This window comes from Rhinopithecus roxellana, chromosome 16 (genome assembly GCF_007565055.1).
Source record: "Rhinopithecus roxellana isolate Shanxi Qingling chromosome 16, ASM756505v1, whole genome shotgun sequence".
Classification (NCBI taxonomy): Eukaryota; Metazoa; Chordata; class Mammalia; order Primates; family Cercopithecidae; genus Rhinopithecus; species Rhinopithecus roxellana.
The window spans coordinates 36,100,112-36,118,686 of record NC_044564.1 but is presented as its reverse complement, the minus strand read 5'-3'; the positions used below and the strand labels follow the sequence as shown (position 1 = coordinate 36,118,686).

Below are 18,575 nucleotides of genomic sequence, written 5' to 3'. Positions count from 1 at the left end.
GAGGTTGGGAGTTCAAGACCAGCCTGACCAACATGGAGAAACTCTGTCTCTACTAACAAAAAAAACAAACAAACAAAAAAAAAAAAATATATATATATATAATTAGCTGGGCATGGTGACACATGCCTGTAATCCAAGTACTTTGGGAGGCCAAAGTGGGTGGATCACCTGAGGTCAGGAGTTCGAGACCAGCCTGGTCAACATGGCAAAACCCCGTCTCTACTAAAAATACACCAATTAGCTGGGCATGGTGGCACGTGCCTGTAATCTCAGCTATTTGGGAGGCTGAGGCAGGAGAATATCTTGAACCCGGAAAGTGGAGGTTGCAGTGAGCTGAGATTGCACTACTGCACTCCGACTTGGGCAACAAGAGTGAAACTCCATCTCAGAAAAAAACAAAACAAAACAAAACAACAACAAAAAACCCCGAGTTAGTTCCATTTCACCAACTCACAGATATGATTAGCCTGAGTTTCCAGAAAAACAAGGAATGAAGGAGAGACTGCAATCTTGTACAAAGTGCCTAGAACAAAACAAGCACCAAATTATTACTTGCAAAATGCCAGCCATATTTAAGAACTGGCTCTTCTTTAGTTAAATTTTAAAACCGAGTTTATTTAAATCATTTCTTAAAACTTAGTTTCATCCTAAGCAACTCTGTTCATTCTTTTTGTATTTTTTAAATTTTCTTTAAGAGACAGGGTCTTGCTCTGTCACCCAGGCCAGAGTGCAGTGGTGCAATCATGCAATCATAGCTCACTGTGGCCTTGAACTCCTGAGCTCAGGTGAGCCTCCTGCCTCAGCCCCCACACCCAGTCTATCTTCATTCAATCTGACGAATGGCGAAATGGTTACGTTTTCAAACGCATTTTTAAACAATTACATAACCTATAAAATAACAAATATTCATCAGATAGTACCTAAAATCACTTTGCATACCATCTGTGGCATCTGTACAGGGATGTGTACCATACTTTGGGAAACAATGCTCCAGGTACATGTTGGACATTATCATTAATATTTATCTTTGGAGGCTGAGTATTCAAAGCCTCCCTCCAATAATGCAGGTGGTATATTCTCAGTACTATATTTAGATAAATCATCAGGAAACTTGACTCCCAATATCGTAAAAATCCTTTAGGGGTCTATCTGACCTTTCTTTAAAGGTCACTGCTGCTAGGCAACACCTTTCTTCTGGGATGTTGACCACATTTCTTAGATTTTATTACCACATTTCTTAGATTTTATTAAGCACTTTTCTTATCACGGGTGGAGGTGGGGAAACACAATCTGCTTCTATCTAGCATTTCAGTAGAGTCCTAAGCTCAGAGAGGACAACAAGATTTGGTTCGGAAGAGGTCACACATTTCCTCCTTCGTTTTGCACATCTGTGCGGGTCGTGTGCTATAGGCAGTGTGCAGTGGATTGGAAAATGAGGAGCTCTGCATTTCCCTCTTTGAGCTGCTACCTACTCCTTGGGTAATCACTGGCCAGCTTCCCAACCATAGGTCGGTCTCCTGTTGTCAAACCAGTTAGAGCAGGAGGCTGTCTCAACTGTGAGGAAGATCTGATTTCGCAAATGGAAGCTGTTCTGCCCCATTCTCCCTCCTGAGCTGATCAATGGCAATTATTCACAACAATGACACATGGTGGGTCATTTTCTTTTAATCTATTGATTTTTAATCATAATGGAGAGAACTCCCCTGTTGCAAATCTGGAAGAGATTTTCTACGCTTCAGAATTGTCAATCTTTCTCCTTGTTTTAAAGGGGACTACAGCATTCAAACCCAAATCTAAATCAAAACCTAATTTCTTCAGGTGGTTAATTGAATCAAAAGAAGAGTTGTTTCTAATTACCAGCTGTGTCCTGATTGCAAGGTTATTTGTATTCATCCATGACTAGCAAATTCATAATGCATGAGGCCCTATACAGCCACTTGCCTTAATAGCCCTCGTTTTAGGAAGCTGATGTCTCCAAGGCAAAGGATGCTTAACGCAATGTTTAGTCACGTTGAAGAGCCTTGATTGACTATTCCTGAAGTAAGCTTGTAGAAAAGGAAGTAGTTTCCTAATCCACCTCAGCTTCTCCTCCAATCCACTCCAGCTCCTTTCTCTCAACCACCGGAGAAGCATAAAGCTGGAAGGTACAGGAACACACTCATCTGCTGACTCTGCCTTCACTGAGGAGGCTGAGACAGTTCAGTGCATTTGCAGCCTTTGCAATATCCGTGGTGAGGGTCCTCTATTGTCTCACATTTTAGTGCTCAATTATTAGGATTTCTCTATTGGCCACAGAAACTGGACCTTCCAGTTCCTCAACAGAGTCATGGGAAAGATTCCATCAGGAAGAGGATTGTTGCCTCTGGCAAGATTTGACCACAGGTTTAGAGCAAGTTACAGTCATGGTTTCTACAAAGTAGGTTGTTCCTGGATGTGAGAGGTGGCCAGCCATCAGTAAAATCGAGCATAAAGGGGCCATGTGAATACCAGTCATGCCAAATGCACCTTGAAGACTCTCAAGCACAGTGCATTTAACTTTTGGGGAAGTATGCCCCTTCTAGGAAAGGCATACAGTCTCAAAAATTCTGACTTAAAATCCTTTGGAGTGGGAAGAAAAAACCACAGTCTATGTGATGTAACGGGCTGGTGGTCCTTACGTTACCTGGGTTAGACTTTGCATTACCACCTAGCTTTGTGAATTTACACCAGTCACTTAACTTTTTTGAGGATCAGTTTTCTAAGCAGAAAATGAATGAATGAAATATTTACTAAGATCCCTACTAGCTCTGTGATTCTGTGGCTCAATTACTTACTTTCACTTCTAGAACCTCATTTATCCCTCCGAACAGTTAACTCACATTTCTACTGTAGTGTCTAAAAATTAATGATATCCACAAGATTAAACATTTCTAGTGTCTGATTCCACCCCCGTCCTGCCCCTGCCCCAAGCATTTCAGCAGGATTTTTATTTTATATATATATATATATATATATACACTATATATATTATATTATATATGCTTTATAATATATATAAAGCATTCAAACCCAAATCTAAATCAAATACATACATTATATATATATATATATATATATTTTTTTTTTTTTTTGCTGAGATTTATTTTATTTTCTGAGCTTAGAATCCACACTATTGGAGCATGTCCATGGATCATGCCTTAACTCTCTTCTGCTTGGTCTTACCAGTGAAAAATGGAAGATGCATACTGGCAGAGAAAGAATTTAATAAGCTTTGGAGTCAGAAAAACTTAGGTTCGAACTCCAGCTAAAGCATTTACCCTGTGTGACTTCAGGCAGTTATTCAATTATTCAAAACACCTTCTTCTTTAAGTAGAGATAAAAGTTCTGTATTTTTTTTTTTTTTTTTTTTTTGAATCAGGGTCTCTCTCACTGCCCAGGTTGGAGGGCAGTGGCTCAATCATGGCTCATTGCAGCCTCAACTTCCCCCAGCTCAGGCGATCCTCCCACCTCAGCCTCCTGAGTAGCAGGGACCACATGTATGTGTCACCACACCCAGTTAATTTTTGTATTTTCTTGTAGAGATGGAGTTTCATCATATTTCCCAGGCTGGTCTCAAACTCCTGGGCTCAGGTGATCTGCCCATCTCAGCCTCCCGATGTGCTGGGATTACGGGCATGTCTGGCCAAATTCTTGAATTTTATGTAGAACTCTTAAGAAGATTAAATGGTCTTCACATCCTCAAAGCATTTAATGGCTCACTCATTCAAAACTCATCTTTCCACTCCATTTTTTGAGATTTCCCCAACCTTGTGGATGATCCATCTTGCATATCAGAGTTTCAGTTTCTCTACCTCTTTAAATATGTTTTTATCCTACCTAAACTATTGATCACCTTGGCCATAACATGAACATTTCATTATCTTAAATGCATAATTATTAAAAATTAACTTCAGTATCCCATTATCTGACCACCACCTCCTATCCTCTACATCTCTAACGCCAGTGTCTTCACTCCAACAATTCTTCAGTCTCAACAGGCCTGTAATCCTTTGATCCTAGTGTATTTTCCCAGTCAGGCACTCTATTGGATTTTCATTTCCCTTACTAAGGTTAGAGTAGATGGTCCATCACACTAATCACCTCTTGCACATTCCACGAATTTTGTAAGCCCTCTCTTCAATGGCTTACTCCTCTAGCAAACATACAATCTTGATTAAATCCCATTCTCTACCTCTTCTGTTCTTTTACCTGGGCAGATAATTATTGCTGGACAATAGCACAAAACTCTGTTGACTGGTTCTTTTAAATTATTATTAATTATTATTATTATTTTGAGATGGAGTCTTACTCTGTTACCCAGGTTGGTGTGCAGTGGTGTGATCTTGGCTCACTGCAATCTCTGCCTCCTGGGTTCAAGCGATTCTCCTGCCTCAGTCTCCCTAGTAGGTGCAATTACAGGTGCATGCCACCATGCCCAGCTGATTTTTGTATTTTTAGTAGAGATGGGGTTTCACCATATTGGCCAGGCTGGTCTTGAACTTCTGACCTCGTGATCCACCTGCCTCAGCCTCCCAAAGTGCTAGGATTACAGGCATGAGCCACTGCGCCTGGCCGACTAGTTCTTGCTTTAGTTTCATGATCACAAATCTCAACTGTACATTCAATGCCACCCAGTAACCTTATTGTTGGAACAAATAAGTTCTTCTTCAAAACTCAACTCTATGGTCATAAGTGGTGAGGTCATAAATCCACCCTTCCCTTCTCTCTCCTTCCCCCTTTCTTCACCCTGGCCGTCACCTTGGCCTTCAAAGTTCTCATTTCTCTACCTGATTTGGAAACAGTTTCAAACTTCCTTCTTTCTTGTTTTGTAAGTCAACCCTACCCCTTCCTTTCTCTCCCCTCCTTCCTTTGCAAATCTCATGTTTACCCTATTTGGAAAAGTTTAAGACTTAGCAAATCGCATTAGCTTAGATTGTGCAGTCTGACTCCAGCCAAAGGGGAAAAGACAGAAGCAGGAACTGCCTTAGGAATAAAAACTCCTTCTCTCCTTTGTGTGGTGTGCTCTTGCAATCACTTTGGACACAGGCAGCACCCTTCTGCAGAAGTAAATTGCCTTGATGAGAAATTTTCGATCTAAGTGCAGGTTCTTCTTTGCGGCACCTAGCACCAATTTCCAACACTTATTTTATTTATGTATTTATGTATATATGTATTTATTTATTTATTTTGAGACAGAGTCTTGCTCTGTCGTCAGGCTGGAGTGCAGTGGTGCGATCTCGGCTCACTGCAACCTCTGCCTCCCAGGTTCAATCAATTCTTCTGCCTCAGCCTCCCGAGTAGCTGGGACTACAGGCAGGTGCCACCACTCCTGGCTAATTTTTGTATTTTTAGTAGAGACACAGTTTCACCATGTTGGCCAGGATGGTCTTGATCTCTTGACTTCGTGATCTGCCCACCTTGACCTCCCAAAGTGCTGGGATTACAGGCATGCGCCACCACACCCAGCCACCCAGTAACTTTATTAAGCATCCCTAGTATATTAGTTTTTCCACTGTTTCGTATGAGCACTTCACACCTTCACTCCCTTCAGATCTTTCACATTTCTCTCCATGTGCCTGATATTCAACAAGAGGACATAGAAAGCCTTAAGCACATACACACTCCCTTGTCTGCCACTGCCTCTGCCTCCACACACTCCTGTTGATTATTAAGAAGGAAGTCCAACACGTCCACTTTGCCCTTGGGCTTCATTTCCTCTTACCTGCTTGGGGACTTTTCTCCTGCAGTTACTGCTCTTGCACCCCTAAAACCTATTTTTTTTCAAGTTTCAGTTATTCATTTATTTATTTATTTATTTTGAGATGGAGTCTTGCTCTGTTGCCCAGCCCAGAGTGCAGTGGTGCCCCCAGCCTGGAGTGTAGTGGTATGATCTCAGCTCACTAAAACCTCTGCCTCCTGGGTTCAAGCGATTCTCCTGTCTCAGCCTCCTGAGAAGCTGAGATTACACATGCATGCCACCACGCCGAGGTAATTTTTGTATTTTTAGTAGAGACAGGGTTTCACCATGTGAGTCAGGCTGGTCTCGAACTCCTGACCTCAGGTGATTCACCCACCTTGGCCTCCCAAAGTGCTGGGATTATTGGCGTGAGCCATTACACTCTGCCAAGTTTCAGTTATTTATTAATCAGTATAATCTCCAATAGATTACATCAACATGATTTCATGAATTTAGAGGATATTTCCTGGTTAAGTGGAAAATTGTGAGGATGGCTTCTGGAAGACCTTCATTCTAAAGCAGATTTATAACGAGACATTTCATTTAGAAATATGGACCTTCTTTCTTCAGTTTGCTGTAATCCACATTTACTGAGTAGAACTTGTATTAATCATTGGGACCCAGCTTGTTCCAGGGCTCTGGGTTATTCTTTCTGTCCCAGCTAACATCTGGATTGAACAATGCCAGACACAAGACATACAGTGCTGCTCCAGTATCTCCAATAAATACAAAACTCCAATAAGTACAAAGAGGAGGACCAAGCTCAGATGCTTCTTGGTCTGACTGACGATCTGGTGGAGTGTGTTTGTGGCAGAGGACTCCTATTAGAAAGGAGAGAATCAGCCTAGCCACCAGGTCCCTGGCCTAAGTAGTATCTGCACTGAGACTGTGTGGATGTCCCAAGCCCTAGGACCTATTTTGTGACAAGCATCACACTGACCCTGGGGTATGAAGACCAATAAGGCAACACTCCTTCCCCAAAGCCCTAAATTTCCAGCAGTTAAAATCATATTCTCTTAGGGGAATATGTAAACCCCTATGTGAGCAGAGGTAGCTTAGGGTGTTAAAATAAAAACTTTAAACAAATTATTTTGAGCAGAGTTTAGCTGAGCAAAGAATGATTCTTGAATTGGGCAGCCTCCTGAGCCAGAATAGGTTCAGAAAGACTATGGCACTGCCCAGTGGTCAGAGGATTTATGGACAGAGAAAGGAAGTGAGGCACAAGAACAGCAGGACTGGTTACAGGTTGGCCTTATTTACATACAGTTTGTACAGTTGGTTGCCTGTGATTGGCTGAAACTCCACAATTACTACAAGAGTAGGTTACAGTCTGTTTACACATCCAGATAGGTTACAGTTCACTATGTACAGAGGAACCTTTTGAGGTAAGGAGACAGCTTTAGGCTAAACTTAATTTAACAAGGGATACATTGGGTTGGAAAGTTGGGGTGGGTGTAGGGAGGAGAGGCAAGGAAATAATTCCAGTGTCCGACGGAGATTTAGTAGGAACACTAAAAATCATCATTGTTTATTTGGAGCTAATTAAGTTTCCCATAATCATTAATAGTAATCTTACTCTCTTTTTATTGTAATTCTGGGCCTCTTTTTACTTTTAATAAAGTAAAATGCTCTTATTTGTGTGAGATCAGTCACTTAACTTGGTAGGGGTTCTTGAACAAACCTATGGTCTGTTTTATGTGTTCTAATTTTTTTTTTCACTTTTGTTTTTCTTTTTTTTTTTTTTTTTTTTTTGAGACAGAGTCTTGCTCTGTCACCAGGCTAGAGTGCAGTGGCATGATCTCAGCTCACTGCAACCTCTGCCTCCCAGGTTCAAGTGATTCTTCTGCCTCTGACTCCTGAGTAGCTGGGACTACCTGTGTGTGCCACCACACCTGGGTAATTTTTTTGTATTTTTAGTAAAGATGGGGTTTCATCATGTTGGCCAGGATGGTCTCGATCTCCTGACCTCGTGATCCACTCACCTTGGCCTCCCAAAGTGCTGGGATTACAGGTGTTTTTTCACTTTTCAATAGGTTTACTCATCTTTTAAAATAGAGAAGTTTTAAACTTTTATGAGGTTAAATTATCTATTGATTTATAATGTTGTGTTTTGTTGTCCTGTTTAACAACATCTTCCTTCTCCAAAGCATACTCTTCCATTCATTCCTTTAGCACTTATTTTCAGAATGCCTACCAAAATCTAAGAATTTTGGTGGCTCCCAACATATTTATTAGGCAATCCTCTTCAGGCAACTTTCAATTTTCTTTGGGGAAGGGAGACAATAACATTTGAACAGATCCATTAATAATTCTGGATTATCATAAAGGCTTTGAGGGACATATACAGACTGATATGATCGCTGCCACCTGGGGAAGGAGTGAAAAGGCCACTAAGATCCGATGCCAAGAGAGCTGAGGCCTGAAGGATGATGAGGACCATGTCCCACGTCAGGGGAAAGGTCTTCAGGTGGAGGGAAGAGCAAGGACAGTAACTCTCAAGCAAGAAAGGGCATGGTGTGTAGCAGCAGCAGGGAGCAGATTGCTGTGGAGGGAGCTTTGTGGGCAAGGGGAATGTGTGGTGAGATGAGGTTGGGGAGACAGGGCACAATCATGTAGGGCATTGTATAGGACCCTGCTGTCCTATGTCCCCCACCTCCTAACCTGACTCCTCTGGAGAAACTTCCTTAATAAATCAAAGGCATGGATGGGTGCAGTGGCTCATATCTGTAATCCCAGGACTTTTGGAGGCTGAGGCGGGCAGATCACCTGAGGCCAGGGGTTCAAGACCAGCCTGGCCAACATGGCAAAACCCCATCTCTACTAAAAATACAAAAATTAGCTAGTTATGGTGGTGCATGCCCGTAATCCCAACTACTCGGGAGGCTGAGGCAGGAGAATCGCTTAAACCAGGGAGGCAGAGGTTGCAATGAGCTGCGTTCACACCACTGCACTCCAACCTGGGCAACAGAGTGAGACTCCATCTCAAAAAAAAAAAAAAAAAAAAAAAAAAAAAAAAAATCAAAGGCATAAATGCACTCAGTGTCCACTTCTGGGGAACTTGACCTAAGATGTTGGCCAAGAGTTAATTTCCCCACTAGGTGCGGGAACAATCCAAGGGTGGGAAAGCCCATGTAACATCACTGGGGACTGCTGAAAAGCAGCTTTAGTGGAATTTAGACAGAAGCCAAATTGCAAGGATTAAGAAGGAAGACGATATTGCAGACAATTTGTCATTCTTTTTGTGTGGCCTACACTTTCTGAAAACTCTTATTATGTTTGGGATATTTCCAGCCTTTTGCATCTTGCCTCACCAAAACAGAACTCAGAAAATTGAGATGCTCAGCCTCTCTAGCAGCTGGAATGCAGGAATGTGATGTATGCAGCTTCTCATCAAATACACGCATATTAACCATCTGTTCAGAAACCAACAGCTTAGGAAAGAGACTTTCTTGTGGAATCTTTTACTACAGTTGACCCTTGAACAACATGGGTCTGGGGCAATGACCTCTGTGCTGTCAAAAATCCACGTATTACTTTTTATTCCCCAAAACTTAAGTAGTAATAGCCTACTATTGACTGGAAGCCCATATAAACAGTTAACATATATTTTATATATGCATTATATACCATATTTTTACAATAAAATATGCTAGAGAAAAGAAAATGTTATTAAGAAAATAATAAGAAAATATATATTTACCATTTGAAATGGCTAGGCTTTGTATTCCCACCCAAATCTCATCTTGAGTTATAATCCCCAGCTGTTGAGGGAGGGACCTGGTGGGAGGTGATTTGATCATGGGGGTGGTTTCCCCCATACTGTTCTCATGATAGCAAGTAAGTTCTCAAGAGACCTGATGGTTTTATAAGTGTTTGGAAGTTCCTCCTTTGTTCACTCTTCTCTCTGTCTCCTGCCACCATGTAAGATGTGCCTCTTTCCCTTACACCATGATTGTAAGTTTCCTGAGGCCTCCCCAGTCATGCATAGCTATAAGTCAATTAAACCTCTTTTCTTTATAAATTAATCAGTCTCGGGTATGTCTTTATAGCAGGGTGAGAAGGAACGAATACACTATTCATTTAGTGGAAGTGGATCATCATGAAGGTCTTCATCCTTGTCATCCTCATGTTGAGAGGTCGAGAAGGAGGAAGAAGAGGAGGGGCTGGTCTTGCTGTCTCAGGGGTGGCAGAAGTGGAAGAGGTGGAACAGGAGGCAGGAGAGGCAAGCACACTCACTGTGACTTTTGTTGAAAAAAATCCACGTGTAAGTGCAGTTCAAACCTGTGTTGTTCAAGGATCAGCTGTATTTTTGTTGGGTAAGCAGTAGCAGAAGCTTTGGCTTTTTGAGCAACAGCAGTAGAAGTGGCCACAGCAAGGGAAATCCTGGTTTCTCTGCCAGTCTTGTGGCCTGGTTTTGGGCATTCTTTTTGGAGACTCAACCTCAGCAACCCTGGTTCTCCAGCACTTCCAACAATATCTTTTTAATAAACTTCTCTTTGGAATACCTAGAGCCAACTTTGATTGCTTGCAAACAGTAACTCTGCCTGAGAGAGCAGAGGATGAGAAATTGGAGCCATGGTGGGCAACCTTTTCAAAGTCACAGGAGACCAAAGAGAATGCTAGTAGGTGGGGCAGTCAGCCTCTGAGTTGGCCCCCAATCATTATTGCCTTTTAGGGTTCATGTACTTTTGTTGTGCCATGTTGTACCAGGTCTGCTCTGTGTGACCATCAGAATACAGAGGAAATAACAGTGTGTGACTTCCAAAGCTAGTTTGTAAAGAAAGTATAGCTTCTGCATTGGCTGCATGAATCATACACCCTAGGAGAATGCTAGCCACCATGTTGTGAGAACACTCAGGCAGCCCTGAGGAGATTCTTACACAGAGAGGACTCCACTTGTCAACACCAATTTGCCAGCTTTTGCAGTGAGCTACCTGAGAAGTGGATTCTCTATTTCCATTAACCCTTCAGATACTGCGGCCTCAGCTGACCTGACTGCAACATTTTGACAGACCCCAAGCCAGAACTGCCCAACCAAGCTGCCACTCAATGCCAGACTCATAGAAACAATGGGAGAGGAGAAATACTTATGGTTGTTTCAAGTCACTAAGTCTTGACGTAATTTATTGTGTAGCAATAGATAACTAAAATATAATGCTTAAAGATGGTTTGTTTCTATAGGGCAGGAGAGAACTGAGTCTATTTATAACAAAAAGAAGGGACGGGGCACATGTAGAGAACTGCTGATCTAATGGCGAAGAGAAGTGAGCAAGGTTCAGAGAGAGAAGGAGGGAGGGAGAGAAGGAGGAAGGAAAAGAAGGAAGGGAGGAGGGAAAGAAGGAAGGAAGAAAGAAAAGAGAATGAAGGAGGGAGGGAAGGAAGGAGAAAGGGAAGAAGGGAGGGAGGGAAGGAAGGAAGGAAGGGAGGGAAGAAAGGAGATCAAAGATGTAGGGATAGCCTCGGCAGGAAAGAGGACCTGTTTTTTCTTGAGATAGGAATAAGGAGGGAATGAGATGGATAGGGTTAAGGATGAGCATAAAGAAGAGGGTAGATTGAGAGCTTCATCATATCAGCAAAGTAGAAGTCAAGCAAGATCATTTGCAAGGACTGAGGCAGCCTGGGTGAGGAGGTCTATTTTGTAAGCTTACAATTATTTAGTGTTTTTTCAACATTAACAATTTTTCTGGGGGCCAAAGCAGGAGGATTGCTTGAGTCCAGGAGTTCAAGACCAGCCTGGGAAACATGGAGAAACCCCATCTGTACAAAAAATACAAAAATTAGCTGCATGTGGTGGTGAGTACCTGTAGTCCCAGCTGCTTGGGAGACTGACATGGTAGGTTATCTTGAGCTGGGTTTGCAGAGGTTGCAGTGAGCCGAGATCGCACCATTGCACTCCTGCCTAGGCGACACAGTGAGACTGTGTTTCAAAAAAACACCTTTTTTTTTTTTTCCCCAGAGACAAGCTCTTGCTGTATTGCTCAGGCTGGAGTGTAGTGGCTACTTACAGGCGCCATCAGTGTGCACTGCAGTCTCGAACCCCTGGGCTCAAGGAATGCTTCTGTCTTAGCCTCATAAGTAGATGGGACTATAGGCATGCACCACTGCACCTACCTTACATTTATTTAGTTTTTATTTTGTGCAGGCATTGTGCTAAGGTCCTTCCATACATAATTCCATTTAACTACTCTACCAGCTCTACGAGACAAATGTCATTTTGTTAAATGATTCTTTATAGATGAAGAAGCTGATGCTAATGGGGAGTAGGGAAGCAAGAGGTAAGCCAGTTCTGTCAGAAACCGGACTGCAGCTCTTTTCACTCCCTACACCCTTTGAGTGGTTTACTTAAGAATGATTATTGTGAGACATTTAAAAAGTGATCAACAAGAGATTAGTCCAAGGAAAAGAAAAAAATGTCCTTCAAGAAAATATAGGACACTTGGTCTTCACAATTTCAACCGCAAATATAGCCACAAGGACACACTGACGTTTTCTTAGCTGTTTAAATTGGCTTTGTGCTATCCTCAGACAGCCAGATACGTCAAGAAACACTTAGATTGGGCCGCGTGCGGTGGCTCACACCTGTAATCCCAGCACCTTGGAAGGCTGAGGCGGGCAGATCACCTGAGGTCGGGAATTGGAGACCAGCCTGTTCAACATGGAGAACCCCTGTCTCCACTAAAAATACAAAATTAGTTGGGCGTGGTGGCACATGCCTGTAATCCCAGCTACTCTGGAGGCTGAGGCAGGACAATTGCTTGAACCTGGGAGATGGAGTTTGCGGTGAGCTGAGGTCACACCACTGCACTCCAGCAAAGTAACAAGAGCGAAACTCAGACTCAAAAAAAAGAAAAAGAAACACTTAGATTGTTTTGCATGGTAAATTTTAATGAAACTTTAGACATAACACCAAAAAGTTATGCACATCCTAGTTTATTTTTTGGAAAGGTAAAGCTATCAGCCATTTTGTGGAATGGTTTGAGGAAGTTGCCTCTATTAATATCTAAGGCTCGATGTTAACATAACAAAAGACGATTTCTTCTTTGCTGAAAATGTCAGCTCTTGGGTTAGAAAGTTGATTTACCCCATAAGGAGCCAAAGAGTAAGAAAGCAAAATAATAAAAAGGCATGTTGTTTCTAAAAATGGAGTTAGCCAGGTGTAAGGCTATGATAATTAAAATCAGATGATACTGAAGCAAGAATTGGCAGCTCGGTGGGATAGGTCAATTGTCAAACAGACTCCTTAGTGTGTTTTAGGAAATAATACATGATGAAGAAAACATCAAAATGAGTAATCAATTAATTAAAAGAGTTGAAGCATAAAAAGGGGTAAGCATCACAGAAATAAAAAATGAAAAACAAATGAATTATTCTGAAATCGATACAGGTGAAGGCCAACAGCATGCTCAATCAGGAAGGAGATAAGGCTGCTCGCTATCAGCATGGTTATCCTGCCTCCTGGAAAAATATATAGTTTAATTATACCTTCCTTAATGCATCCTTCTAATCATAAACACTACAGAAGAAATCACAAAGAAGGAGTCATGATTTTGACTATTCAGTTCAAACATATAAAACTTCATGACTTTAAAAACCATTAAATGACTAATGGCAATCAAGCAGAAAGAGCAAATGACAGAGAGTTAATAAAGTGAATATATGAACATCTCTGATAGCAGTAGCACTCCAATAACAGAACAGACTATAGGATAGGGGATTCACTGGAGAAATAAAAATGTCAGCAAACAAATGGAAATGTCTTCAACCACACCTGTTATCAAAGAAATGCAAATGAAAACAATGAAGTGGTAATCATAACCTGAAAAACCAGCAAAGCGCCCTGGCGTGGTGGCTCACGACTGGAATTACAGCACTTTGGGAGGCCTGAGGCAGGCGGATAACCTGAGATTGGGAGTTCAAGACCAGCCTGGCCAAAATAGTGAAACCCCATCTCTACTAAAAATACAAAAATTAGCCGGGCATGGTGGCGGCCGCCTGTAATCCCAGCTACTTGGAAGGCTAAGGCAGGAGAATCACTTGAACCCGGGAGGCGGAGGTTGCAGTGAGTTGAGATCACGTCATTGCACTCCAGCCTGGCAACAAGAGCAAAACTCCATCTCAAAAAAAAAAAAAAAAAAAAAGAAAGAAATCAGTTGGTAGAGAGGCTGGCGAGAGCATGGTGCCTGCTGGGAGGGTGACTTACTGTAGATTCTCTGGAAAGCCATTTGGCGTTACGTATCAATAATCTGTAAAGTTCATACCCCAGATGCACTTCTGAAAATCTATATGGAAGAAATAATCAGAAAGTCAGAACAAGATTTATATGAAGTAAAATGTGACTTACTCATATAGGAATATAAGGTGATTAAAATCATATTCCTGAAGAATTTTTAGGGGCATGAAAATAATCATAATACATGCAAAATGAAACATCATGCAAACTATTTATTTTATGCTCCCAATTATGTGAAATAAAGAATTCCGTTGGAAACAGGGCATGTAATGCTTGCAATTATATGTATATTTAAAATTACCAAAATATTAAGTGTTTAAGATATAGGGTGGACATTCAGGTGATTTTAATTTTCTTCTCCAAGGTTCTTCACATTTTCTGTAATGAGTATGAATGATTTTTTTTTTTTTTTTTTTTTTGAGACAGGTTCTGGCTCTGTCACCCAGCCTGGAGTGCAGTGACACGATCTTGGCTCACTGGAATCTCCATCTCTCAGGCTCAAGTGATCCTCCCACCTTAGCCCCCCAAGTAGCTGGGACTACAGGTGTGTACCACTGTACCCAGCTATTTTTTTGTATTTTTGGTAGAGACAGGCTTCACCATGTTGCCTAGGCTGGTCTTGAACTCCTGGCTTCAAGCGATCCACCTGCCTTGGCCTCCCAAAATGTTGGGATTACAGGCATGAGCACCACGCCTGGCCACGAATCGCTTTTATAAAAGAAAAGCATTATTGGAAGTAAAACTTCTCATGATCTCTGAAGATGGTCCCCTGGCTTTCCTGCAGTCAGTAGGATTCCAACCTGGGTAGAGAATTAGCCTCTTGATTTAACATCAGAATTGCTTGAAATAAAGTGAGAATTCCCAACACATCTCAACTGTTTGGGGATCATCTGAATGAGTTTCAAGTAAGTCTCAGTGAATTCTTTTTCCATAAAAACTCAAGAAAATAAGGTGAGAACAGATGCCAATTACAGGGCCCTGGTGGCACAACCATAGCTCACTGTAACCTCCAACTCCTGGGGTCGAACCATGCTTCTGGCTTGGCCTCCCAAGCAACTAGGACTCCAAGTGTGTGCCCCCATGGCTGGCTAATTTTCATTTATTTTATTTATTTATTTTTTTGAGACGGAGTCTTGCTCTTGTTGCCCAGGCTGAAGTGCAATGGTGCAATCTCGGCTCACTGCGACCTCCGCCTCCGGGGTTCAAGCGATTCTCCTGCCTCAGCTTCCTGAATAGCTGGGATTACAGGCATGTGCCACCATGCCTGGCTAATTTTTGTATTTTCAGTAGAGATAGGGTTTCTCCATGTTGACCAGGCTGGTTTTGAACTCCTGACTGTCAGGCCTCTGAGCCCAAGCCTGCACGTAGACATCCAGATGGCCTGAAGCAAGTGAAGAATCACAAAAGAAGTGAAAATGGCCGTTCCTGCCTTAACTGATGACATTCCACCATTGTGATTTGTTCCTGCCCCACCTTGACTGAGCGATTAACCTTGTGAAATTCCTTCTCTGGGCTCAGAAGCTCCCTGACTGAGCACCTTGTGACCCCCGCCCCTGCCTGCAAGAGAACAGCCCACTTTGATTGTAATTTTCCACTACCCACCCAAATCCTATAAAACTGCCTCACCCCTATCTGCCTTCGCTGACTCTCTTTTCGGACTCAGCTCGCCTGCACCCAGGTGATTATAAAGCTTTATTGCTCACACAAAGCCTGTTTGGTGGTCTCTTCACACAGACGCATTTGACACTGACTTCAGGTGATCCTCCCGCCTCAGTCTCCCAGAGTGATGGGATTACAAGCGTGAGCCACTGCACCAAGTCTAATTTTTATTTTTTGTAGATACGGATCTCACTATGTTGCCCAGGCTGGTCTTGAACTTCTGTCCTCAAGCAGTCCTCCCACCTCAGCCTCTTAAAGCATTGGGACTGCAGGCATGAACCACAGCATCCGGCCTCAGGCTCTGTTTCTGACAAGCTCTCAGGTAATGCTGATGCTGCTGCACAGCAAACTACAATTTGAGTAACAAGATAGAGTCCCCACATAAACCAAAAAGTTTCTGAGATAAGTCTCGATCAATTTAAAAGTTTATTTTGCCAAGGTTAAGGACATGCCTATGACACAGCCTCAGGAGGTCCTGATGACAGGTGCCCAAGGTGGTCAGGCTACATCTTCTTGCTTTTGTACGTTTTAGAGAGACACAAGACATCCATCAATACATATAAGATGTACATTGGCTTGGTCAGGAAAGGTGGGAAATTGGAAGTCAGGGGTCATAGATTCGTCCAAAGATTTTCTGATTGGCAATTGGTTATTATCTACAGACCTGGAATCAATAGAAAAGAACGTCTAGGTTAAGGTATGGGATTGTGAAGACCAAGGTTTTACCATGTAGATGAAGCTTCCTGGTAGCAGGCTTCAGAGAGGATAGCTTGTAAATATTTACCAGACTTAAAGAGTCTGTTCTAGCAGTCTCAAGGTCTGTGTTGATGTTAATGGTCATAAGGCTTGTCCCACCCCCTCTTCCCATCATGGCCTGAACTAGTTTTTCAGGTTGACTTTGGAATGCTCTTGGCCGAAAGGAAGGCTCCATTCAGATGGTTACAGGGCTTAGAATTTGATTTTTGGTTTATGCTATCTTAGAGGACAGCCCAACCTTTCCTGTCTACAAATATAAAAGATTTTGAAACAAGTTCATCAGCAAGCATTAATTAGATGAGTAATGTGCATCTGGTGTCTGGGAGCCCACATCTAGGGAACTGTTCTAGGGTCATTGGGTCATTAGCAGATTAACAAATGACTTCATGGTGCAAGTGCTTTCACATGCATATGGGGATGTATATACATCTTTTGAAACAAGCGTATTTTTGTGCATTTCTAGTGAATGTCTTTTAGGAAATTCTTGGGCATTATATTTCATCCTTCCTGATGGAGTTGCATTAGTGATCAAAAGAACAAACCACCAATCCTTTTCCCTTGTCTTTCTTCTTTTTCCCTTTCACAAAATCTCTGGTCTCTGCATGTGTGTTCAGTAATAGGAGAAGCCAAGGCCTCCTGTGGGTCCTAGGAAATGCATTATCTACTCTAAAAATAGACAAGAGCCCATTGTCTCATGCAAAAGTAAATCCCACATACTAATCCAGCAGAAAGTGATCTAGCCTTTTAAAAGATTTATTGGTTTCTGATCTTCCTCTCTATGCATAACTATTTTTCATCTCATTCTGTGACAGATAAGTTGAATTAAGTGAGAGTTGAAATAACTTCTTTTAAAGAAAAATCATCTTTGTGTTATAAACCTTTGAGGTTTAGCAGGCCTCAAGATTCTTGAAGAATCAAAACAGTCAGTGAGGAAGAGAAAAGTAACTGTTATTATAGAAATAGCTGCATTCCCAGCAGTGGTGTGCTGTAAATGTTTAACAACCAGCTCTCAATAAACAAGAAACACTGCCAGGGGCTGGGGTGGGGAATTATGGGGAGTGACTGCTAATGACTGTGTTCCTTTTTTGGTGTGATGAAAATGTTCTGAAATGTGATGGTGGTAGTTGCATAACCTAATGAATACATTAGGAAACCACTGAATTATACAATTTTAAAAGGAAACAACAACGATTCTCCCTTCCCCCAAATATTATTTGCATTATCTGCTAATTTCCATAATGTTCATTCTCCCACTATTGCAGATTTCAACACCACTGGTTCCCAGTGTGGCAATTGTTTCCTAGCCACAGGGGTTTATGAAGAAGGTGAGGGGTATACAGGATTCCTTCTCTGATTGCTTTTGCTAGCTTTTTTCTTGTTTTTTTTTTTTTTTTTTTTTTTTTTTTGCTTGTTTGCTTTTGTTGTTTTTTCTGTCTCGAAGTAGATCAAGATGTAGTGAAAGCACCCTGAGTGGGATATGAGTGTGATATTCGTTCCTTTACTAATTCAAATATTCAGCCACACATTTAGCACCTCCTCATGCTGGGTTCTGTGCTGCATATGTGCCACAAATTGTAAGGTACCAAGAGTAACCCCTGCCACTGAAGAGACCACAGTCTAGTGAGGGATAGAAATATAAACACACTATTGCAGAATGTGAGTATGCGTATGCTAGAATAGAGGTATGCGCACTCTGATTGAGAGAGTTACTTTCCCCCATGGAGGAGGAATAGTGGTGGTGACATCAGTGAATGTGTCAGATAAGAGGTATCTGACCTGGGAGCTGGGGAAGAGCACCACAATTGAAAAGAACAGCATGAACCAAGGCATAGAGGCACAAGAGTGATGGGGTGCTGAGGACACAGGCACTAATAAGTTGTGGATAGCTCACAGGTTCATCAGTGGCCAGGATGTAGGATGTAAAGTGACCAGAAAGATGGGCTTGTATGCTTTCCAAGTCTCTATGGGCCATGCTAAGGAGACAGCACATTATGGTGCAGGAAATGGGGAGCCACTGAGGTTTGTTAAGCAAGGGAGAGACAAGCTCAGATCAGCAGTATATTACTTTTTAATGGTAAGAAGGATACATGGGCAGGAAAGAGAAGTGGGAATAAGCTGGAATTGAGTAGGCCAGAGAACAAGACTGTGTTATTCCAGGTGAGAGATGAATAAGCC

The 18,575-nt window shown here is 42.0% G+C and overlaps 1 pseudogene; it reads right to left on the bottom strand.

Moving 5' to 3' along the window:
• Window positions 1-6,298: 6,298 nt before the first annotated feature.
• Window positions 6,299-18,372, bottom strand: LOC115893884 (annotated as a pseudogene).
• Window positions 18,373-18,575: the final 203 nt, after the last annotated feature.